The sequence below is a fragment of the Leucoraja erinacea genome, chromosome 2 (assembly GCF_028641065.1).
Source record: "Leucoraja erinacea ecotype New England chromosome 2, Leri_hhj_1, whole genome shotgun sequence".
In the NCBI taxonomy this organism is placed as follows: Eukaryota; Metazoa; Chordata; class Chondrichthyes; order Rajiformes; family Rajidae; genus Leucoraja; species Leucoraja erinaceus.
Window position 1 is genome coordinate 69505986 of NC_073378.1, and position 25547 is coordinate 69531532.

A 25547-nucleotide genomic window follows, 5' to 3' on the forward strand; every position below is an offset into this window, starting at 1 on the left:
ATGAGTCATAGAGTCATACATAGAGTTGTACAGCACAGAAATAGCTCCTTCAGAATGCCCATGCCAAATATTTTGCCCATCTAGGCCCATATCAGGTCCATATCTCTCTCGCCTCACCCGCTTAAGGTTTCTTAAATCTAGTGACTGGATCTGATTCCATCACCTCTTTTAGCAGTGCACTCCAGATATCAACCACTCTCAATGCAAAATACTTTGCTCTCAGATCGCTTTTAAAATTTTCCTTTCACCTTAAACCAACGAGAGAAAGTCATAGAGTAATACAACATGAAAACAGGTTTTTCATCTCAACTCGTCCATTTTGATCGAAATGCTCAACTACACTAGTCCCATTTGCCCGTGCTTGGCCCACATCCCTCTAAACCTTCCCAATCCATGTACCTGTCCAATGTATTTTAAATGTTGTTATTGTACCTGCCTCAAACACTTCATCTGGCAGCTCAGGAGGTTCCAAGAATACGTTTGGGGCAATCATATAAATGTTTCAAGGTACTTGCAATTATGTTCAACCAGGATCATGTTCACTTGATTTGATACTTCTTCCAGTGGAGAAGATTCTGACCAACTCCCATATCTATGCCTCTTGTAATTTAATGTATCACTTTCAAGTCATCTCTTCAACTCCTTTGCTCCAGGAAAAGCAAATGCAACCTATTCAATTTTCTTCATAACTGAAATTGTCCAATCTAGTCAACATTGCGATTTATTTCTTCTCTCCAATGGAATCAAATTCTTCCTTTCCTGTGAAAGCCAAAACTGCATACAATATACCAGCTGTGGCCTAACCAGTGTTTTATAAAGTTGGAATATAACCTCCCAATGTTTTATTCTATATCCCAACCTGTGAATGCAAACATGCCATAAGCCTCTTTGCCAACCTATTTACCTGTATTGCCACTTTCAGTGAACTATGGACTTGAACCCTTAGTCCCTCTGTTCAACATTCCTTTGTGCCCTACCATTTACTGTCTGCATCCTTTCCCTATTTGACTTCCACAAATTCATCACCTGGCATTTGTCAGGATTAAGATTAATCTGGCAATGTTCTGTTCAATTTCCCATAATGTTCTGTTCAATATCCTTCTGTTCTCTTAGACAACCTTTCTCACTATCCACAACGCCACAAATGTTGGTGTCATCCACAAACGTATTTGCATTCAAGCTTTTACAATGATATCACATATAAGGTCTCAGCACCAATCCCTGGTACACTATTCTTCTCAGACTTCCAATCAGAGAAGCATTCTTCCACCATTACACTCTGCCTTTTATCAAAAACTTATTTTGGGTCCAATTAGCTAGCTTCCAGGTGTCTTAACCTTCTGGTCCAACATAGCAAGCAGGAACTTGTCAAATGCCTTACTAGAGTCTATATTGACAACATAGAGCAACAGGGTTCTTTGTCATCTCCTCATAACATGAATATTAAATCAAAAATCAATGACATTTTCAATAAAGGCTGTGGATGCAAGACTAGTAATTGTATTTAAGGTGGAAAGTAACTGCAAAGGTATTGATGGAACATTTTGGCCTCTTGGTCTGCATGGTTAAGTTGGATCAAAGGACCTGTTTCAGTGCTGTATGACTGAATGTCATACATCTGCAGCATTTGTCTGAAAGGTTTGGGCACTAAATGGAATATTCTATCAGTAATTCATCCTTTCGGTCCTTCTAAACAGAAACATATATATTTTGTATTTAGATCATATTATTTTATACATATATGATGTGAACAGATCATTTATAAAGTTACACCATTTTATTGCACAAACTCCAGACGTTATTATCTTTGAGATAGCAAAGCACATAATCGATTAAGTTTAAAATTTTACTTGAGGAATTATCACACTTTAACCTTGGCATTATCTATGCATCAGGTAATGAAATGCTTGACCTTTCCATCCATTGAAATCCTGAGGAAATAACTTGACATTTTACGGAGATAATTGTTAATAAATTGGATATTATTTGTCGAAAAGGCATTTAAAATGCAAATTTATTTTTGAAACCCATCTGATTGAAATGGATGCTGAATTGTAAAAAATTCAAATGGGGCTCTAATTATCATTCACAAAGAACTAATTATGTCGAATGGTCTCTCAGTCAAAGAGAAAAGTCTCATAAGGTGATTACTGTTTTTACCACTGGATTATGTGAATTAAATAAATATCTGGCCTTTGCATTTTAAGGAATGGGTAACATCTAATAATTAATTCGGAACCTTTAAAATTGTTTTACTGCACTGCAAATTTCATTATTCAAATATAATTGTCTAGTGTATAATTTTCTGACAAATGTTTGGATGAGTGATTTTGATAGTTTACTATATTTATGAAGTCAGAATTAATTGCAGCAAACAGGGTAACATTTTCTCTTATGATCTGCTTATAACTGTTAGAAATCTTTAAATGAGTAATACAGAATAAATGACAAAATTACTCATTAGAAAGTGTGTTTGTACATAATGAGGACAAACAAGCTGTAGTTGCTGTCAATGCAAAATTCATGTTTAACAGGATTAAAATGGTCCTTAATTAGGAGTGTGGGAAAACATTCAGACTGCTTTTGGAAAGGTTTGTTAAATGCACAAATATTATCCAACACATGCAATCTATGCTTCCTTAATGTGTTAATGATTATTAGAAGATCGGGGAGGGAAGAGAGGAAATATTGTACCTGCCATGTCTCCATCTCTTTCTTCTCATCAAATAACAAGAGATAACCACAAAATAACTGAATTGGCTTATATAAATTGTCCTTAGTGCGTGGGATAGGGCTGGTGTACGGTGATTGTTGGTCAGTGCGGACTCGGAGGGCCGAAGGGCCAGTTTCCATGCTATATTTCTAAACTAAACAAAGCAAAGATGCTGCCTGACCTACTGAGTTAGTCCTGCACTTTGTGTTTTACTGTATACTTTTCTTCCAGTGCCTAGCAATCTTTCAAAACAAGTTAAGGTGCAGTTAGATACTGCAATTTAACTGTGCTTTTTCTGATTAATTGATTGAAAATAAATCTAAATCAGTTAATTTTCAAATTATTGAATGAATGTTAAAGTTGATTGATCTGTTCTGTTCAAGAAAATATTTGATTAATGGAATGTTTTAACATCCATAAATTAATTACTGCCACCACGATGACACAACAGCTGCAGCTGAAGCATCGCAGGAAAACCAACGTATCACAAGCCCTCTGCCAACTAATACTGTGAAATATGGGAAGATCAAAAAAAAGGAAGTAACATTAGAGGAAGGAAATCGGATGAGATTTTTTACAGGGTGCAAAAAAGTGGCAATGAGATGAAGTGACGGACGGGAGGTGTCATTCAATCCTTACACATCATCCAGCCAATCACAAAAAAAGTCCTACTTCTGCAGTTTTGATGATGATGAACTGCCACAGTGAGTGTGAACTGACAACAGCCTCTGCCATCTGCACATGCAAAGTTAAACTTGGGAATTCAGAAGTTGCTGGCTGTGATTTACTGATCCTCCACACTCGTCCAGGAGCACTGCTGAAGGCCTTGAAGATAGAACATTTTGAAATCAATGAATAGGAATGTACTTCAACATTTTCAACATAATTTGTCTGACAAGAAAAAGGAAAAAACTACGCATTATTACCTGAGTGAGAACTGTTTTTATTTAAACAGTGCATTAAATTGTAATTTCTACTGAACAAATCTCCCTTACAGAAAATTAAGTCCATGTTTGCAGGTTGTCAAATCTCTATACATATCTATACTATTACTAAAAGTATAATCTTGACCACTTCCTGTCCACGTTGTAAATACATTTTAGAAAAAGTGCTACCCTATATCGCTATGATTTTTTTGCCATCTTACTAACCGTCCTCCTCTTCTCCAACTGCCCCAAGGTTTTTTTTTCCAATCGGTGAAATAATAAAAGAGGTATGAATGTTTAAAAAATCGTGAGATCAGCAGATTGGTCTTCTCACTTGTCAGTCACCATGACACATGACCTTCGGGGGGCCAGTAGAATAAAGCCACAGTCCGGACATAAGTCAGTCACCCCAGAAGACCATGCATGATAGTTGAGTCCAGAAATGTGAGTCTATGCCGTGAGTGAACTGAACTGTGTGTCTGCACTGTGCATGAAGTGAATGGTTGGTCTGCACTGTGCTGCTTGAACTGAATTGAATGGTTGGTCTGCACTGTGCTGCTTGAACTGAATAGAAGGGTTGTTCTGCACTGTGCTGCTTGAACTGAATGGAAGAGTCGGTCTGTACTGTGCTTCTGGAACTGAATTGAAGGGTTGGTCTGCACTGTGCTTCTGGAACTGAATGTCACGCTTATTCCGGAAGTCCCACTCACTGCGGAAGTCCCGCTCAGGTGAGAGGCCTCTCTCAACCGCGTGAGTAGATTCAAGAGAGATTACTGTCACGTGTATGTTGTGTGCGAGTGTGTGATGGTGTCTGATGGATGGTGTGTGTGTGAAAGATGGTGTGTGTGTGTGTGTGTGAGATGGTTCTGTGTATGTGAGATGGAGGGGGTATGTGTGTGAGATGGAGGGTGTGTGTATCTGAGATGTGCTGTGTGTATCTGTGTGTGTGTGAGATGGAGTGTGTGTGTGAGATGAAGGGTGTGTGTGATGGAGGGTGTGTGTGAGCCCACCAGCCATGAGTGTCAACTGCCAGCCCACCAGCCGTGAGTGAGTCAGCTGCCAGCTCACCAGCCGTGAGTGTGTTGGCTGCCAGCCCACCAGCCGTGAGTGAGTCGGCTGCCAGCCCACCAGGCCTGAGTGACGGAGCTGCCAGCCCAAGAATCCATTCGGCCCACAATGTCCATACAAGCCCTCTGGAAACCAGTCCCTTTGGCCCACAACACCCATACTAGCGCTCCAGAAAGCTCCCCCACTTCCACTGGCCACCAATATTGGCATTGGTGGAGGTGGAATATTGCGTTGGGGGACCAGCTCTCCTGCGTGAACATGGGACCAAAAAGGTCCCACTTAGTCTAGTTATCTTATAAAACTTCCACTTTAAAAAAATATATATATATATTTTAAGTTTGTTTATGACTTTTCAGCTTTTACCTTAATCGTGCATGTGTGCCCTACATTATATTTTGCTTTTGTGGAGTATCTCAGTTCACCTGTTTATTATAGGTATTTGTGATATGAATGCTTGCTTCACTTGCTTGATGACAGCACTGTTTCCAGATTTCAAATATCCTGCCGACCTAAAGGCAGAATGAGATTAGTATCAAGAAAAGTGGGATCTTAGTTCAGTGAGATGACGAGATTGATGTTTTGCTTGCAGTGTATAACAGGCAGGACCATCTCACCACTGATTGCAAGATCCAGGTTCTGGTGGATTTTTAAATGTTTTTCTTTTGAGCAGGATCTGTACTTATTTAATTAAATCTCAAGTATTTTCATCAAACAAAATTAGGCTAACTTTGTTATGAAGCTTTGAGCTTTGCTTATGAAGGCGATAATGTTAGAAACATTATCATTTCTAAATTAGTAGTCGGATTATGGGGTTGACTGTCAGAATGGCTACACTATCTTTCTAATGGGATGATAAATCCAAAACCTCATCTGCTATTTCAGATAAACTTAAATGATCTCCAGAGCAGAGGATGTATCACCGGCACCCCTCAATATTTATCCCTCAATCAGCATTGCCAGAAGCAAATGATCAGTTGTTGTTAATACATTGCTGTTTATAACAGTAGTTACACTAATATATTTCAAGGACAATCACATCCCTAAGGACAATGTGGTGAGAATATGAATTGCAATAAATAAATACAAGTGTGCGGTTATTTTCTTTCTGACCTTTTCTGTGGGATGTCTTGGTCACGGTTAAAAGAGAGGATAAATATTTGAACGGGGCATTGCAAACTCAGGAAAGTTATTACATTTGGCATTCCTCATTCTAGAAATTGAATTCCTTAGAATGGGATTCCTAATTTCTGGGCGGCACGGTGGCACAGCGGTAGAGTTGCTACCTTACAGCGCAAGAGACTCGGGTTCAATCCTGACTATGGGTGGTGGCTGTACGGAGTTTGTACGTTCACCCCGTGACCTGCGTGGGTTTTCTCCAGGATCTCCAGTTTCCTCCCACACTCCAAAGATGTACAGGTTTTGTAGGTTAATTGGCCTGGTATGTTAATTGTTCCTCGTATGTGAAGGATTGTGTAAGTGTGCGGGGATTGCTGGTCAGCATGGACTCGGTGGAATGAAGGGACTGTTTCCAGGCTGTATCTCTAAACTAAACTAAACTGATGATTTTGTTTTTGTTTCATGTAGGACACCATAAAACATACAATGTTCTCTAAACAAAGAGGTGTTTCACTTCTCCTTGCAAAGCCTCACTTCCCAAGTCTTCTAGTTTGGTGCAAGCAGTTTACTTATGGGCCTGTCCCACTTAGGCGTGATTTTTCAGTGGACTATCGGCGACTGTCAAGTTTCCGGCAGTCGCCTGAAAAACCGGGAACTGGAATGGCGACTGTCAAAGTGGAACACACACAAACACATCGCAAAGGCATGGGCCATGGCAAGCGGGTGGAGCGCTGTCTAAAAAATTCCCACTATGCAAAGCCAAGGTGATACAGACACACACTGCGATGAACAGTAAGGTTGGCGCTGTAATTAAGAGAGCTAACGGTAAGTCCTTTAAACGAAGGGGAGGGATAAGAAGGGAGAAGGAGGGAGAAGGAGGGAGAAGGAGTAGAGACAACTTTTAAGAAGCCGGAGATACACGGCTGTGATGCTCGGTGAACATTTAACATTACCGGTCTGGTTCCTTGGTTCTGAAAACTACTGCTTATCTTTTTATCCCCCAATGATCCAATGAAATTCACCAGTCAGCAGCGGCTCCAACCTACGAGAACCTCCGAGAACCTTCGACCTCCTGGCTACCCACTAGGACCTCCTTGTGATCCACTTACGGCTCGAGAATTCTCGCTATCTCCATGGCGACTTCATCCATGTTGCCCCTAATTTTTCAACATGTTGAAAACTTCCCGGCAACCATAATGAGGCCACGACTTGTCCCACAAATGTGGGAACTCCCCACCACCATGGAGGCGATTCCCCGCCAAACACGGCGAACATGTGGCGACCATGTGGCGACTGCAAAGTCTCCTGCAGTTGGCTAAAAAGTCACCTAGGTGGGACAGGCCCATTAGGTTGTGAATCAACTTTATGTCAGTTGCCGATGGAGTGTTTTGTGCATTAGTGATAAATGAATACAGATGACACATTCAGTGAACCCGAATGCGATTATATCAGGGTTGAATGTTCTCTTCCAGGATTTCTGTTTGCCTCAAGCAGGCTTCATGCTGAAAATGAATATCCTTAACAGGAAATAAATTCTTACATTTGATTCTCTGCGTATTTCACATTGCTAAGCCAAATCAGCCATTGGGTGAATGTAAAATGCATAATACATGCCAGTTGGGGGAGTCCAGAACCAGGGGCCACAGTTTAAGAATAAGGAGTAAGCCATTTAGAACAGAGACGAGGAAACACTTTTTCTCACAGCGAGTGGTGAGTGTGGAATTCTCTGCCTGGGCAGTGGAGGCAGGTTCTCTGGATGCTTTCAAGAGAGAGCTAGATAGGGCTCTTAAAAATAGCGGAGTCAGGGGATATGGGGAGAAGGCAGGAATGGGGTACTGATTGGGGATGATGACCCATGATCGAATTGAATGGCGGTGCTGGCTCAAAGGGCCAAATGGTCTCCTCCTGCACCTATTGTCTATTGTCTATTGTCTAGTGAAACGGAAATAATGATACAGTGTTTGACCACACATTGATTTTGTCTAACCAATAAAAGCAAGTAGAGGTGAGACTTGCCTGACAAAATAAGCTATTGTTTGAGATGTGAATACTGTATATTAGGATTATTTTAAATGGAACTGGGACAAAGAAGTAAGTTACCTTGAATGAATAATGATAGTAAAAGTGCTAACATTAACTATAATTCATTTGATTTTGTTCAACAAAAGATATTTTTTATCATTCAAAGCGAATGATTTTCCAACTACAGTGGTAATTAAACTTTTTTTTCACTCCTTGTTTTATTTACATATTTTTAGGATGTTCAAAAAGTTGAATAAAATTAACACTTAAGAAAGAAATGAGTTACTTTATGTGTTTTGCTCATGTGACAAAATAAAATATATATATAAAATTATACACAAGGAAGAATAAGATGAAAATTACCAAAAAAAACATAAGAAAATTTAGTCGAGGGTGAATGAAATTTTGTGATAAATACCCAAGGGTGAATAAGGGGGGAGCCGGAGGAGGGAGATGGCGGCCCTGTCGGCAGTCTGTTCATTTATTTTGAACTTTTTGTTCTTTATAGCATTTGTTTAAAGTTTGGTTTAATGTTCTTCCATTTGTTTTATGTGGGGGGAGGGGGGAACTTTTTTTTTCAGGTTCTTACCTGCCCGGAGATGTGATCAAGTTTTGGATCACATTCTCCGGGCTCTGCGGCCTACCATCGCTGGAGCTGGAAGTCGCCTCGGACTGTTGTAAGCCCCACCGTGGGGCGCAGATTTACCATCGGAGCGGATCCCTTGCCTGCGGACTTACAATCAAGGGCTCACAGTCTCGGTAGAGGCTAGTCGGGAGCTCCAACGATGCAGAAGGTTCGTCCAGCCCCGACGCGAAGTTTGATCGCCCGGCACGGGGGAGCTGACATCCCCCCGATGCGAGAGCTGAATGTCTCGATGCGGTGGGCCCGAACACTGCCGGCTACGGGACTCGACCGTCCCTTCAACCTTGACCGGCCACTCAAGGCCCCAGACCAAGGAAGAGCAACAAGGAAAGGACTTGGAACATTATTTTCACCTTCCATCACAGTGAGGAATGTGTAGGAGTCACTGTGATGGATGTTTATGTTAAAATGTGTTTTCTGAGTGTTGCTTTTTAAAATTGTATGACGGACCTGGCCTGCGAATTTCACTACACCAATTGGTGTATGTGACAATAAATGAACTTATGAACTTAAAAAACACTGAAATAGTTTAAGAAGCCCTGGACTATACAAATGCAATAAAAGTTTAAACTATGAATTATTTGAGATGAACCGTCTAGGTGTAAACAGTGCATTATGATCCCTATTGATGTAGGTAGTAATTCAATAATGTGCTTATTGCATGCTGCAAAAGTTTGCAAGCAGATGAGCAGTTTAATTTAGCATCATGGTCTGCACAGACAACATGGGCCAAAGGGCTTTTTCTTGTGCTGTACTGTGTTATGTTCCATGCATCGCTGTGTGCTCACGAATTAATAAGCAGTTGGATTGAAGGTGCCTTATATCATAGGGTGGTGGGATAATTAAAGATCGTGATCAGCTTGCCTGTTTTGGGGACGGTCCAACTTAGCCTCAAACAAGTCCAGTGAGTACATCATAAGGACTCGTGTTTTCTTAGTGCTCAAATTCAATCTAACTTGATATAAGCACGTTTCAGTTAATGGTATAATTTGCAAGGGTTAGAACTGCTGTCCACTGATAGGCAAAAGCGATTCTCATTTCTCTCGGAATCTTGATAGCAGACTGCAATTTTCCAATACAAGGTTATTTTGGTACATGACCTTTCAGTGTTGTTTGTGTTACTCTCTACAATTTCTGGTTAGATTGAGCCTTGCTGCATGCTTAATCCTGTTGGTCACATTCCAGTTGGCTGCAGCAGTATTTTCCCTACAAATTAATGGAATTCAAAAGGTCGAGCAAAGGTTGGCAATAAATTGGAATGGTTGCCTTGATCTGATTTTTAACCTCCAGAATATCAAAGGCAGAAGGTGTTTAAGTGATAAGAATTTCAAGGTCACAATTCATAACTTAAACTATAATATCTGAAACCTCAACATTTTTCAGATTTTGCAACAGTAAGTTTTGTTGTTATAATGAATATTTTTCCCTTTGATGTGACAAAATGGTAAAAACAGCGAGGGGAGCTTGGCTTCAAAATCAACTTACCACCAGGTGTGTCGTACGATAGCAGCTCCGCCGGCAGTCTGTTCGTTTTTTTCATTTTTTGAATTGTTTTTAATGTTTGTTAAAAGCTTGTTTTAATGTTCTCCGGTTTGTCTTATGTGGGAGGAGAAGGAGGGGATCGGGGAAATTTTTTTTTCAGCTTCTCACCTTGCCGGAGATGCGATTGATTTTCGCATCGCATTCTCGGGGCGCCATGCAGCCTTCCATTGATGGAGATGGGGGCCTCCGTGGACTGTAGTGAGCCTCACCGAGGGGGGCGGACTTAACATCGGAGCTGATCCCTTGCCTGGGATCGCTCCAACTGCGGCCCGCAGACGTACCATCAAGAGCTCGCAGTCTCGGGAGAGGCCGAATCGGGAGCTCCAATGTCGCGGAAGGTTCGACTAGCCCCGATGCGAGGTTTGATCATCCAGTGCGGGGGAGCTGAAAACCCCCCCGATGCAGGAGCTGATCTCCTCGATGCAGAGGGCCCAAATGCCACCGGCAACGGGAGTCAAGATCGTCCCATCAACGGTGGACTCGAGGCCCCCGACTGCGGGAGAGCAAAGGGAAGAGACTTGAACTTTATTTTGCCTTCCATCACAGTGAGGAATGTGTAGTAGTCACTGTGGTGGATATTCATGTTAAAATGTGTTTTGGTTAATCTGTGGCTTTTATTTGTATGACTGACTTGGCAAATGAAATTCCTCGTATGTTGCAAAACATACTTGGTAAATAAAGTACTATTCTGATTCTGATTCTGATTCTGAAATTTATATTGGCTAATATCAGTACCTGTGCATTATCTGATATGGTTTAGTTAAAGTGTATTTCATAGTCTGTATCTTGGTTTCAAATAATGGACATTCATGGCTATTTCTCTCCTGAGTTCCATGTACACATGTGTGGCCCACAGATGGCAATGGTTACCCATATAAAATCATATTTGTATGTTTTTAGGCTTTTGTATAAAGGTTTCCTTCCAGGCAGTGGCTGGGGACTGGGAACGCGGCCAGAGGCCTTTAACGAGGCGCTGCGGTCTCGATGCCTCCCGGGTGAGGAGAAGCCCGGGTCGGAAGAACCTCGACTTGCGGGTCGGAGAAGAGCCCTACGGAGCCTAAGGCTGGGGCCCGGGTCGGCACCATGGCGGCCTCGGGAAAGGACCCGGCAGCATGTGGAGAGGTCAGTGTGGCAGCCAATGATGGTGCTGAACGACGGACGAGATGGACACTTGCAGTGAGGCCTCGGCAGTGGTGAATCTGCGGCAGCAGGGTGGTGGTGAAGCCTCGTGGCAGCAGCAAAGCCATGAGAGTGTGGGGGGGACCTCTGTGAGGAAGGGAGAACAATGGAGGAGTTGGCGTACTTTGTACCTTTGTCAGCACTGTAGGTGGCCACTATTTGCTTACAGTGAATGCAAGCACAGAATTTCACTGCGCCTTGTCACACGTGACAATAAAATATTCCATTCCATTACACTTACAGGGCCCTCCTCAAGTATATTCCAAGCCGTAAATTCTGGCACAAAATACTCAACTTAAAGATCTCTAATCTAAGTTTAAAACTAAACATGATCATGTTTTCTTTCTTAGATGATCTCTTCCACCTCATCATCTACCCCCTCCCCTCCTCCCGATAACAGCCCCCTCTCTTCGCTGTTCCATAACCGGAACACAAATCTGGCCAGCTTCCAGCAGCCAAGCACAACCGACTCATTGATTGATTGATTGATTGAATTGATTGAAAAATACAGCACGTATACAACAGGTGCTTCGGCTCATCGAGTTCACGCTGACCATTCATCATCTATTCGCCCAATTTTTTATGTTATCCCACTTCCACACCCACTCGCTACATTTCAGGAGGATAGATACAAAATGCTGGAGTAACTTAGAGAGACAGGCAGTCTCTCTGGATAGAAGGAATGACTGATGTTTAAGATTGAGAAGTGTCTCGAGGGCATGTCGAAACAAGGAACTGCAGATGCTGGTTTACAATAGAAGACACAAAGTGCTGGAATAACTCACGGCCCACCATACACTAGCACTAACCTACACACTAAGACCAATTTACAATTTTACCGTTAATTTACAATTAACCTATAAACCTGAATGTCTTTGGAGTGTGGGAGAAAAGTAGAAACATAGAAAATATGTGCAAGATTAGGCCGTTTGGTCCTTTGAGCCAGCACTGCCATTCAATACGATCATGGCTGATCATCTAAAATCAGTACCTCGTCCTGTTTTTTCCTCATATCCTTTATCTATGTTTCTATGTTTCTATGATTCCTTTAGTCCTAAGAGCTAAATCTAACTTTCTTAAAACCATCCAGTGAATTCTCCTCCACTGCATTCTGTGGCAGAGAATTCCACAGATTCACAACTCTCTTGGTGAAAAGTTTTACCTTATCTCAGTCCTAAATGGCCTACCCCTTTTTCTTAAACTGTAACCCCTGGTTCAGGACTCCCCCAACATCGGGAACATTTTTTCCTGCATCTGGCCTGTCCAATCCTTTAAGAATAGTATGTTTCTATAAGATTCCCTTTCATCTAAATTCTAGTGAATACAAGCCATGTCGACCCATTCTTTCATCATATATCAGTCCCGCCATTTGGGGAATAAACATGGTGAACCTACGCTGCACTCCCTCAATAGCATTAATGTCCTTCCTCAAATTAGGAGACCACCTCAAATTAAGAGATCACCAGGCCCTGCACAGGGTGGAAACCGAAACACTCAGGGAAAACCCACACATTTTCAGGGAGAACGTACAGACAGCACCTATAGTCAAGATCGAACCCGGGTCTTTTATGATGTAAGGCAGCAAATCTACTGCTCCACCACTGTGCCACCCCTGTACTCTTGCCATCCTACCTTTCACATACTGCAACAATCTAGAGTAGAACATCAAAGTCACGAGCCTGATATACCTTCTGGCCAATTTTATGCCAGGCTAACTTCAGCCTCTTTCAAACAGGTTACAATTAGGAATTCAAGTTTTTTGATCACAGCAGCACACTGTCAATGTTGTGAATTGTAGTCAATGTAGTGATGGTGAATCACCTGAATATATTCTGATTCTGAAAGTAAAAGCTGAGGGTGGTGTTGGAATAATTAATTAATAGCTAATTTGGCTCTTATCAAATAATCCTATAGTTATGCCAGTTTAATAGATTGTGAATGATTACTAGCATGGAATTTATCTTTTTTTGCTCTGCTCTGTTTCCTGTCATTGCACTGTCCTGTCACACTATCAGTAAATCAGTACTCTACTCTAGGGGATGCAATTATTTTTTTAATTCTCTAACATAAAAGCATCAGTATCCAGCACTGTGGCACACCATTATTAACAACTCACGTGAAAATGAGGCCCCATGGAACATTAAGTGTCACGATTATCCAATTACAAGAAAACAGCAAACAGCTAACATTCCTGTCCCTTATTCAAGCTACTTTTATGAGCGGAATGAATCACAATAATAGAATCCAGACCAGAATGTTTAACTTAATACATTTCTTTTTTTGAAATGACAAGCTCGTCTTTTTGTACCAAGGAGATGGTGGGAACTAATGAAGGTCGTCATCTCAGGAGATAAACAGACAAATAATTAATTTTATAAATTGGACTGACTCTGAGTGTTTTCTTTAGGTTTAAGTTTACTAAGCAAATGCTTTATGGCTTATGCAAACAATTCAAAGGAGATTTGGAGTGGCATGTACTATTCAATTGCGATCCTGTGCAATTGTGCAAAGGCTGTGAATGGTTGCACTTAATTTACATGCCAATTGCATGTATTTCCCCAAAGGGAGTTTACAAGTTCATGTTCACAAGTTATAGTAGAATTAGTCCACTCCGCCATTCAATCATGGCCGATATCTGCCTCCTAATCCCATTTTCCTGTGTTCTCCCCATAACCCTTGACACCCGTTCTAATCACAAATATGTCCATCTCTGCCTTAAAAATATCCACTGACTTGGCCTTCACAGCCAACGAGTTCCACAGATTAACTACTATCTGGCTAAAGAACTTGCTCCTTACCTCCTTTGTAAAAGACCGCCCTTTAATTCTGACGCTATGACCTGTGGTCCCAGGCTCCCCCACCAAATGGAAGCATCCTTTCCACAGTCACATTGTAATAGTAAATCACAAGGCTGCGAGTGAATGTACACCCAATAATCTAGACTATACCTCTTATTTAGATTAAATTATTGATTTAATGAAATGCCATCATGAAAGGAATCTAGTTGCAGCAATGAAAAGATGGAAGTAAATATATATGTGTTGTTCTCCATTCACATAAATAAATGAATTCAGAGCATAACAAAATTAGATTTTACCAATACCTCATTCATCGAATTTCCACTCACTTACTAGTGGCAGATAAGAACAATACTTTTATTTTCAATTGCATTATTGGAATATTATAACATTTTTGGAACAGAGTAAGAGCTATAATGCATATTTATTTTTTCCAGAGGTTCAATATAGAAGTTAACATTCAAAGAATCATAGTGATGCAGCACAAAAAGTGGCCCTTTGGCCCAAGTGGCCCAAGCCATCTATGATGCCCCATCCAAGCTAATTCCATTTGCCTACGTTTGATGCACATCCCACTAAACCATCCATAGCTGGATAGCTCACATTAAAAAAAATGATGTACTATACCCCAATACACGTGACAATAAAATAAACTGAAACTATCCATGCACCTATAAAATGTATTTTAAATGTTGTAAATGTGCCTGCCACGACTACATGCAGTTCATTCCATATACCTACGACATTCTGAGTGAAAATGTTGCACTGCAGCTTCCTATTAAATCTTTCTCCTTTCATCTTAAATCTGTGCCCACTGGTTCTTGATTTCCTTACCCTGGGTAACAGACTGTGCATTCACCCTATAAATTCCACTCATGATATTAAGCTCCTCTATAAGATCATCTCGTAGTCTCCCGTGCTCCAAGGAATAACATACTGGCGTGCCCAATCTCTCCCTATAGTCCAGGCCTTCAAGCCCAGGCAATATCCTTGTAAAGGTACTGGCAGCATCCTCACAATCTGAGATAATTAACCATTAAATAATTTCAACCTCATGATATGCAGTCAGTGTGTGAGGCAGGAGGCGGAGAAGGGTAACACTCGGACCCAAAATGTAGGGGAGAAAAAAGAAAAAGATAATAAACAGAGAATAAGAGGGGGTGGGTTTCTTAAATGTGTATATTTTAATGCAAGGAGCATTGTAAGAAAGATGGATGAGCTTAGAGCCTGGATTGACAACTGGAAGTATGAAGTTGTGGCGATCAGTGAAACATGGTTGCAGGAGGGCTGTGATTGGAAACTAAATATTCCAGGATTTTGTTGCTTCAGGTGTGATAAAATTGGAGGAGCAAGAGGTGGAGGTGTTGCATTGCTTGTCAGGGAAGATATTACAACAGTGCTTTGGCAGGATAGATTAGAGGGCTCGTCTAGGGAGGCTATTTGGATGGAACTGAGAAATGGGAAAGGGGTAGAAACACTTATAGGGGTGTATTATAGACCGCCAAATGGGGAGCAAGAATTGGAAGAGCAAATATGTAAGGAGATCGCAGATATTAGTAGTAAGCACAAGGTAGTGATTGTGGGAGATTTCAATTTTCTACACATAGACTGGGAAACACATTCTGTAAATGGGCTGGATGGTTTGGAGTTTGTAAAATGTGTGCAGGATAGATTATTGCAGCAATACATAGAGGTGCTGGATCTCCTGTTAAGAAATGAGACAGATCAGGTGACAGAGATATGTGTTGGGGAACATTTCGGGTCCAGTGATCACAATACTATTAGTTTCAATATAATTATGGAGAGGGTCAGAACTGGACCTAGGGTTGAAATTTTTGATGGGAGAAGGGCTAACTTTGAGGAGATGCGAAAGGATTTAAAAGGAGTGAATTGGGACATTTTGTTTTATGAGAAGGATGTAGAACGGAAATGGAGGATATTTAAAGGGGAAATTTTAAGTACAGAATCTTTATGTCCCTGTTCGGTTGAAAGGAAATAGTAAAAATTGGAAAGAGCCAAGGTTTTCCAAGGGAAATTGGACACGGTTCAGAAAAAGAGAGAGATCTACAATAATTATAGGCAGCATGGAGTAAATGAGATGCTGGAGGAGTATAAAGAATGTAAAAAGAATCTTAAGAAAGAAATTAGAAAAGCTAAAAGAAAATATGAGGTTGCTTTGGCATGTAAGGTGAAAATAAATCCAAAGGGTTTCTACAGCTATATTAATAGCAAAAGGATAACGAGGGATAAAATTGGTCCATTAGAGAGTCATAGTGGACAGCTATCTGCAGAGCTAAAAGATATGGGGGAGATATTGAACAATTTATTTTCTTCGGTATTCACCAAGGAGAAGGATATTGAATTATGTGAGGTAAGGGAAACAAGTAGAGCAGCTATGGAAACTATGAGATTCAAAGAAGAGGAAGTACTGACACTTTTGAAAAATATAAAAGTGGCTAAGTCTCCAGGTCTGGACAGGATATTCCCTAGGACATGGAGCGAAGTTAGTGTAGAAATAGCAGGGGCTATGACAGAAATATTTCAAATGTCATTAGAAACGGGAATAGTCCCCGAGGATTGGCGTACTGCGCAAGTTGTTCCATTGTTTAAAAAGGGGTCTAAGAGTAAACCTAGCAATTATAGACCTGTTAGTTTGACGTCAGTGGTGGGCAAATTAATGGAAAGGATGCTTAGAGATAATGTATATAAGCAACTGGATAAACAGGGTCTGATTAGGAACAGTCAACATGGATTTGTGCCTGGAAGGTCATGTTTGACTAATCTTCTAGAATTTTTTGAAGAGGTTACTCGGGAAATTGATGAGGGTAAAGCAGTGGATGTTGTCTATATGGACTTCAGTAAGACCTTTTACAAGGCTCCTCATGGAAGGTTGGTTAAGAAGGTTCAATTGTTGGGTATTAATGGTGGAGTAGCAAGATGGATTCAATAGTGGCTGAATGGGAGATGCCAGAGAGTAATGGTGGATAACTGTTTGTCAGGTTGGAGGCCGGTGACTAGTGGAGTGCCACAGGGATCTGTGTTGGGCCCAATGTTGTTTGTCATGTACATCAATGATCTGGATGATGGTGTGGTAAATTCGATTAGTAAGTATGCAGATGATACTAAGAGAGGTGGTGTTGTGGATAATGAAGTAGATTTTCAAAGTCTACAGAGAGATTTAGGCCATTTGGAAGAGTGGGCTGAAAGATGGCAGATGGAGTTTAATGCTGATAAGTGTGAGGTGCTACATCTTGGCAGGACAAATCAAAATAGGACGTACATGGTAAATGGTAGTGAATTGAGGAATGCAGTTGAACAGAGGGATCTAGGAATAACCGTGCACAGTTCCCTGAAGGTGGAATCTCATGTAGAAAGGGTGGTCAAGGAAGCTTTTGGTGTGCTGGCCTTTATAAATCAGAACATTGTGGATAGAATTTGGGATGTAATGTTAAAATTGTACAAGACATTGGTGAGGCCAATTCTGGAGTATGGTGTACAATTTTGGTCGCCTAATTATGGGAAAGATGTCAACAAAATAGAGAGAGTACAGAGGAGATTTACTAGAATGTTGCCTGGGTTTCAGCAACTAAGTTACAGAGAAAGGTTGAACAAGTTAGGTCTTTATTCTTTGGAGCGCAGAAGGTTAAGGGGGGACTTGATAGAGGTCTTTAAAATGATGAGAGGGATAGACAGAGTTGACATGGATAAGCTTTTCCCACTGAGAGTAGGGACGATTTAAACAAGAGGACATGACTTGAGAGTTAAGGGACAGAAGTTTAGGGGTAACATGAGGGGGAACTTCTTTACTCAGAGAGTGGTAGCTGTGTGGAATGAGCTTCCAGTGAAGGTGGTGGAGGCAGGTTCTATTTTATCATTTAAAAATAAATTGGATAGTTATATGGACGGGAAAGGAATGGAGGGTTATGGTCTGAGTGCAGGTAGATGGGACTAGAGGAGAATAAGTGTTCGGCATGGACTAGAAGGGCCAAGTTGGCCTGTTTCCGTGCTGTAATTGTTATATGGTTATATGGTTATATTGCTTGATAGAGTTTCATTATCAAGCCTAATTTCGTCCAGGTCAAAAGTAAACACAATCTGTCCACAGAATTGGACTAGATTCCTTACAAAAATAGTATGTCCCTTTTGTACATCCTAGACTAGGTACTTAAATTTCTTCCTCTGTTAATTTGTTCTTCTCTCTCCTAGAGATAAGAAAATATAAAGCTTAGCCTCATGATCACTTAATTTTTAAATCAGAGATATTTAAATCCCAGTATTTCCCATTGACTTATTCATGAGGAAAATACCTTGTCTCTTCCTCCATCCATGTTAAAGGTGGAAGTGAGAGGAGTCATGAAGTAATTGTATCTTAATTGACATCATTCCATTTCACGTCGTTTTACTCTGTTAAATTATTCAAATTTGTCAACTGTTATCAGTTATTTTTTCAATGTCATGTTATTTCTTTATAGCACTTGTATTTATGTTGTAGTGGTTTGCTAAGCTATTTCAGAGGACATTGCACTATATCTGGAGTAACAGATAGAGTAGTCCAGTGAAATATGTTCTTCCTTAGAAAAAGGACATTCATGAACAACAATTTGATAATTTCATATTCACCACTTCCGTTATCAACTTTTTATTCTAGATAATTTAACTAAAATTAGTTAAATTACCCAGTTGTCAAATGGGGATTTGAATTTGTATCACTAATGCATTCATAATGACTCTTGGATTGCCAACTAGAAGAAAATTTCAAATTGAGATCTCAATCTCAATGGAAAAAATCTTACTTTGGTATTTGAACATGGTAATTCTCTGCTGCACTTACATTATTTCCTGGCCGCACACTCATATAGTCGAGGGACTGGAAATTTTATTAGGAAAGAACCCTGAAAATCACCTGCAGGAGAATTATTTGGGATACATATGAATATAGATCATAGAAAAGTATCGCACAGTACCAGGTCCTTTGCCCCACAATATATGTGGCAATCATAATACCAAGATAAACTAATCTCATCTGCCTGCTTGTGATCCATAGCCCTTATTCCCTGCATATCCATGTGCATATCTAAAATCATCTTAAATGCCAGTAATGTATCTGCCTCCACCACTACCCCTGGAACTGTGTTCCTGGCACCGACCTCCCTCAGTGTAAAACAACTGTTCCCCACATCTCCTTTAAACTTCTCACTCTGAAACTAGACCTTTAGTCTTTGAGATTTCCATGCTGGAAAATGGTTCTAATTGTCCACTGTCTGAAGTACTGAAATACCTGCTGAATATCAATTTAGATTTAATCTCACATTGGGCAAAATAAAATATAATGAGGATTGAATCTGTGATAAACTGTATCTTTTGGGTGCAACTTGTTAGAAACAAAATATACTCAAAGTTCTTTAAATGACAATCCCATTTTCCGTCTGCTTTGGTAGAATTCTGATTCCCTACCAAATATTGTAATCATATATACAAGATAAGTGCAGGTGGCACCCCTGCATGAGCGCTAAATGGCTTCCTTCCACCATGTATAATCCTACGAGTGTGTTTGTCGTTCTTCCAATGAGCATGGGAAACTGAAAATAAAATAGAAACAAAGCAGGGATGGGAGTGGACCAATTTAGACCTAATGAACCCTTCAGTAGACTATTGCTAATCTTGATATACCTCCAGTTCATTGTTTTTCATGCATATCCTTTAATAACTTGGCTCATCAACATTTTTATTTAACCCATTGCCATTTGTGGTTAGCAGAAAATTATTCCAAATTCCTAACTGTATTCGCAAATAAAAAGACGGATTGTTTTCTCTGGATAATCAAAGGTTGAGGGGAGACCTGATAGAAGTATTTAAAATTATGAGAGGCATGCATGGGTTATTCAGTCAGAACCTTTGTCCCAGGGTTGAAATATCAAAGACTAAAGGGCATGGCTTGAAGGTGAGGGTGGGAAATTTTAAAGATCTGCAGGGTAGATAGTGGTGGGTGCCTGGAATGCACTGCCAGGGGTAGTGGTGGAGGCAGATACAATGGAGGCAATTGAAAACCTTTTGGATAGGCACATGGATATGAAGGGAACGGAAGGATATGGATCACGTGCATGCATACGCGTTTACAGAGAAGTCTGAACTTGTTCCAACATAGTGAAATTTGGGCCTGAAACCAATTTAACCAATTTTTAACCAATAGAAAATGATGCCATGTCCTGAATTCCTCATCTTCGCAAATTTTATTTCTCCATTTACCTTTCTGTTCAGATTAACTTTATTGAAAATATCATTCACATCAGCCTTTAATTTCCTCAACTTCAGGGGATGCAAATTTTGTGTCCATGACCTTTTCATTCAACAGTCTCAAGGTACCATGCCTGGAACCACGCACAATAATTAATTTTAATCAGATTGGGGCTGGTTAAAGCTGCAGCATTGCTTTCATTATTCAGCACTTTAGTGTTTTAGATACGAAAGCCGGCAGTATTTTAAGATTTTGGAGATAGCAAAACTGGTTACATAGTGAAGAAGACACAAAGTGCAGGGGTAGCTGGGCAGGCAGGTACCATCTCTGGAGAACAATGTTTCAGGTTGGGACACTTCTTCAGACTGATTTTAGTTTGGGGACACGAAAACTGGAAAAGAGGTGGGGCATGACAAATTCTGACAAGTAATAGGCGAAGAATCATTTTGATATGCAGATGGTTGGACAAAAAACAGTAATGAAAAGATAGTAGAAACATAGAAACATAGAAATTAGGTGCAGGAGTAGGCCATTCGGCCCTTCGAGCCTGCACCGCCATTCAATATGATCATGGCTGATCATCCAACTCAGTATCCCGTACCTGCCTTCTCTCCATACCCCCTGATCCCCTTAGCCACAAGGGCCACATCTAACTCCCTCTTAAATATAGCCAATGAACTGGCCTCAACTACCCTCTGTGGCAGAGAGTTCCAGAGATTCACCACTCTCTGTGTGAAAAATGTTCTTCTCATCTCGGTTTTAAAGGATTTCCCCCTTATCCTTAAGCTGTGACCCCTTGTCCTGGACTTCCCTAACATCGGGAACAATCTTCCTGCATCTAGCCTGTCCAACCCCTTAAGAATTTTGTACGTTTCTATAAGATCCCCTCTCAATCTCCTAAATTCTAGAGAGTATAAACCAAGTCTATCCAGTCTTTTTTCATAAGACAGTCCTGACATCCCAGGAATCAGTCTGGTGAACCGTCTCTGCACTCCCTCTATGGCAAGAATGCCCTTCCTCAGATTTCGAGACCAAAACTGTACGCAATACTCCAGGTGTGGTCTCACCAAGACCCTGTACAACTGCAGTAGAACCTCCCTGCTCCTATACTCAAATCCTTTTGCAATGAAAGCTAAGTTAGTAGGTATGTGACAAAACGATTGAAGATTTGCAAATTGTGAAGTGAGAGGATTAATGACACGCACAACTTCTTTGAAAGAAAGAAAAGCACTATAGCACATACAGATTAATGTATGGAACCTCGGGAGCCAGATAAACATTGGGAACAATTATAAAAATAGACAAATAATTTAAACAATCCATAGCTGATCAAGTGAAATGCTTTGGAATATTGGGTTTAATAGTGTCACAGATTTGTCCAGCACAGAAATGTATTCTGTGGCCATTTTTATCCACTAGGTCTGTATTCTTCTATAATTTTTCTGTTTAATTTGCCTAATTAGATGCAATATGATTATCATCATAAAGATTCAATATTTCAGGAGCAGCTTCTTCCCAGCAACCATCAGGCTATTAAACATTATGAATTCAACTGAACCTGAAATTACGAACTGCCTTGATTGCACTAGGGACTTGGGGGCATTGTTTTTGTCTTTGCACTATATTGTTTGTTTGTTTTTATATATTGAACTTCATTTTTTTTGTTTAATATGGTGTTTACATTTCTGTTGTGCTGCTGCAAGTAAGAATTTAATTTCCTGTTTCCTAACGTATGACAATAAAACACTCTTGACTCATGATTCCACCTTCTCCTCTGCAAATAACTTCCAAATATTAACCATTCTATATGTAAAAACATCTTTAAAACTCTTTTCTCACGCCTTAATGCAGTGCCCTACTTAGAGTTTAACTGTTCAAGAGTGTTCATTTGTCATATGATTGGGCCTGAACAATAGAATTTTAATTGCGGCAAAGAATTATACAATCAATTTTAACAGTTTATTCTAACTAAACCAGACAATAATGGTGCAAAAGCCAAGGTAGTGCAAGATTTGTAGTTTGGTGTTGGGATAGATTTATGATTAGAGCTGTGCACGATGGTTCAAAAACCTGATGGTTGATGAGGAGAAGCTGTTGTTGAACCTGGAGGTAACAGTTCTCAGGCTCCTGTACACTCTTTCCAATAGTAGCAGCAAGAAGAGAGCATGGTGTGAGCTTAATATTTAGTTGAAAAGTGCTTTGTGCAGATCCCTTTGAGTGTTGGGAATTCAATAGACAATGGACAATAGACAATAGGTGTAGGAGTGGGCCATTCGGCCCTTCGAGCCAGCACCGCCATTCAGTGATCATGGCTGATCATCCCCAATCAGTGCCCCATTCCTGCCTTCTCCATATCCCCTGACTGCACAATTTTTAAGAGCCCTATCTTGCTCTCTCTTGAAAGCAGCCAGAGAACCTGTCTCCACTGCTCTCGGAGGCAGAGAATTCCACAGACTCACCACTCTCTGTGAGAAAAAGTGCTTCCTCGTCTCCGTTCTAAATGGCTTACTCCTTATTCTTAAACTGTGGCTGCTGGTTCTGGTCTCCCCCAACATCGGGAACATGTTACCTGCTTCATGTATGTCCAAGCCCTTAACAATCTTATTTGTTTCAATGAGATTCCCTCTCAGCCTTCTAAACTCCGGAGTGTACAAGCCCAGCTGCTCCATTCTCTCAGCATATGACAGTCCCGCCATCCCGGGAATTAACCATGTAAACCTATGCTGCACTACCTCAATAGCAAGAATGTCCTTCCTCAAATTAGGGGACCATAACTGCACACAATACTCCAGGTGTGGTCTCACTAGGGTTCTGTATAACTGCAGAAGGACCTCTTTGCTCCTATATTCGATTCCTCTTGTTATAAAGGCCAACATGCCATTCACTTTCTTCACTGCCTGCTGTACCTGCATGCATACTTTCATAGACTGATGTACAAGGACCCCCAGATCACATTGTACTTCCCCTTTTCCCAACTTGACGCCATTTAGATAGTAATCTGCCTTCCTGTTTTTGATACCAAAGTGGATAACCTCACATCTATCTGGATTAAACTTAATCTGCCATGCATCTGATCACTCCCCCAACCTGTCCAAGTCACCCTGCATTCTCATAGCATCCTCCTCACAGTTTACACTGCCACCCAGCTTTGTGTCATCTGCAAATTTGTTAATGTTACTTTGAATCCCTTCATCCAAATCATTGATGTATGTTGTAAATAACTGTGGCCCCAACACCGAGCCTTGCGGTACCACACTAGTCATTGCCTGCCATTCTGAAAGGGACCCGGTAATCCCTACTCTTTGTTTCCTGTCTGCCAACCACTTCTCTATCCATGTCAGCACCATACCCCCAATACCATGTGCCCTAATTTTGCCCATTAATCGCCGATTTTCCCTTCGTAAATCCATGCTGACTCAGATCTATCCTGTTACTGCTATCCAAATGTTTGGCTATCTCATCTTTTATAATTGACTCCAGCATCTTCCGATGTCAGGCTCACTGGTCTATAATTCCATGTTTTCTCTCTCCCGCCTTTCTTAAAAAGTGGGATAACTTTAGCTACCCTCCAATCCACAGGAACTGATCCTGAGTCTATAGAACATTGGGAAATTATCACCAATGCATCCATGATTTCTAGAGCCACTTCCTTAAGTACCCTGGGATACAGACCATCAGGCCCTGGGGATTTATTAGCCTTCAGTCCCATCAGTCTATCCAAAACCATTTCCTGCCTAATGTGGATTTCCTTCAGTTCCTCTGTCACCCTAGATCCTTTGGCCACTACTATATCAGGAAGACTGTTTGTGTCCTCCTTCGTGAAGAGGTGATAGGTGATAACATAGGTAATAGTAGAATCAGGCCTTTCGGTCCATCAAGTTGACTCCGCCATTCAATCAGGCTGATCTATCTTTTCTTCACTACCCCATTCACCTGACTTCTCCCCATAACCCCTGACATTCGTACTAATCAAGAATCTGTCAAACTCCACCTTAAAAATAGCTATTGGCCAGTCTCCACAGCCTTCTGTGTCAATTCAGTGCCCATGATGGACCAGGCAATGTATTCTATATCCTGCAGTCTCACTTGTCCTTAAGCTTTCAAATTACTGAATCAGGTCATGATGTGACCAGTTACCATGCATTTCGAAGTATACCTGAAGTTTGTGAAAGTTATCTTATGTAATTTATTTTGCACCCTCTCCAACACAATTCTTCGCAATGCAAGTGTAGAGACCAGAAGTTTTATTTTTATTTTTATTTTTATAAATACAGCACGGAAACAGGCCCTTTTGACCACCGAGTCAATGCCGACCAGCGATCCTCGCTTGAACCACATGTTCCTTTTGTTCATCAACATTCCTATGCATTCTACCATTTGAGTTTAGTTTATTGCCACATGTACTGAGGTACAGTGCCAATTTTAGTCGTAGGTCGATGGTTGGACAAAAGGCAGTATATTGGCATTTACTATATGATCTTTGACTTTCCAAAAATCCAGCACAATAGACCAAAGACAATAGATGCAGGAGTAGGCCATCCGACCCTTCAAACCAGCACTGCCATTCAATGTGATTATGGCTCATCATCCACAATCAGTACCCCGTTCCTGCCTTCTCCCCATATATCCTGACCTCACTAAGTTCAAGCACCCTATCTGGTTCTCTCTTGAAAGTATCCAGAGAACCGGCCTCCACTGAGGCAGAGCATTCCACACTCACAACTCTCTGTGTGAAAAAGTGTTTTCTCATCTCCATTCTAAATGGCTTACCCCTTATTCTTAAGCTACTTACACAAATAGCGAAAAGTAGTACCTTATAGTAACTTAAATTCAATCTGCAATGCACCATTCACTGTCTATCTGATCAAAATTTGCTGTCACCTTGAGCATTCTTCCTTATTCCCACAGCATCACTAATTTTAATGTCATCCACAACCTCACTAATCATAAAAAGATAGAAAGTGCTGGAGTAACTCAACAAGACAGACCACATCTTTGGAGAACGTGGACAGGAGATTTCAATGGGGACAAGTCTTTCGACTTCATTTTACTGCTTACTAATTATGCTCTTACATTAATTGCCACATTGTAAATATATAGCACAAATACCGAGGGTCCTGGCACTTATCCTTGAAACACACTAGTGGTCATAGATTAGTGATTAGTTATAACATTAAAAAAAACAGCAGGTAGCTAAAATGGTCATCATTACATGGACATTGAAGGTGAATGTCATATAGTTTTGGTTTGTGGATGGGGAATACATTTTCCATTACTATCAAGGCCTTCATTATTTGGATTAGTG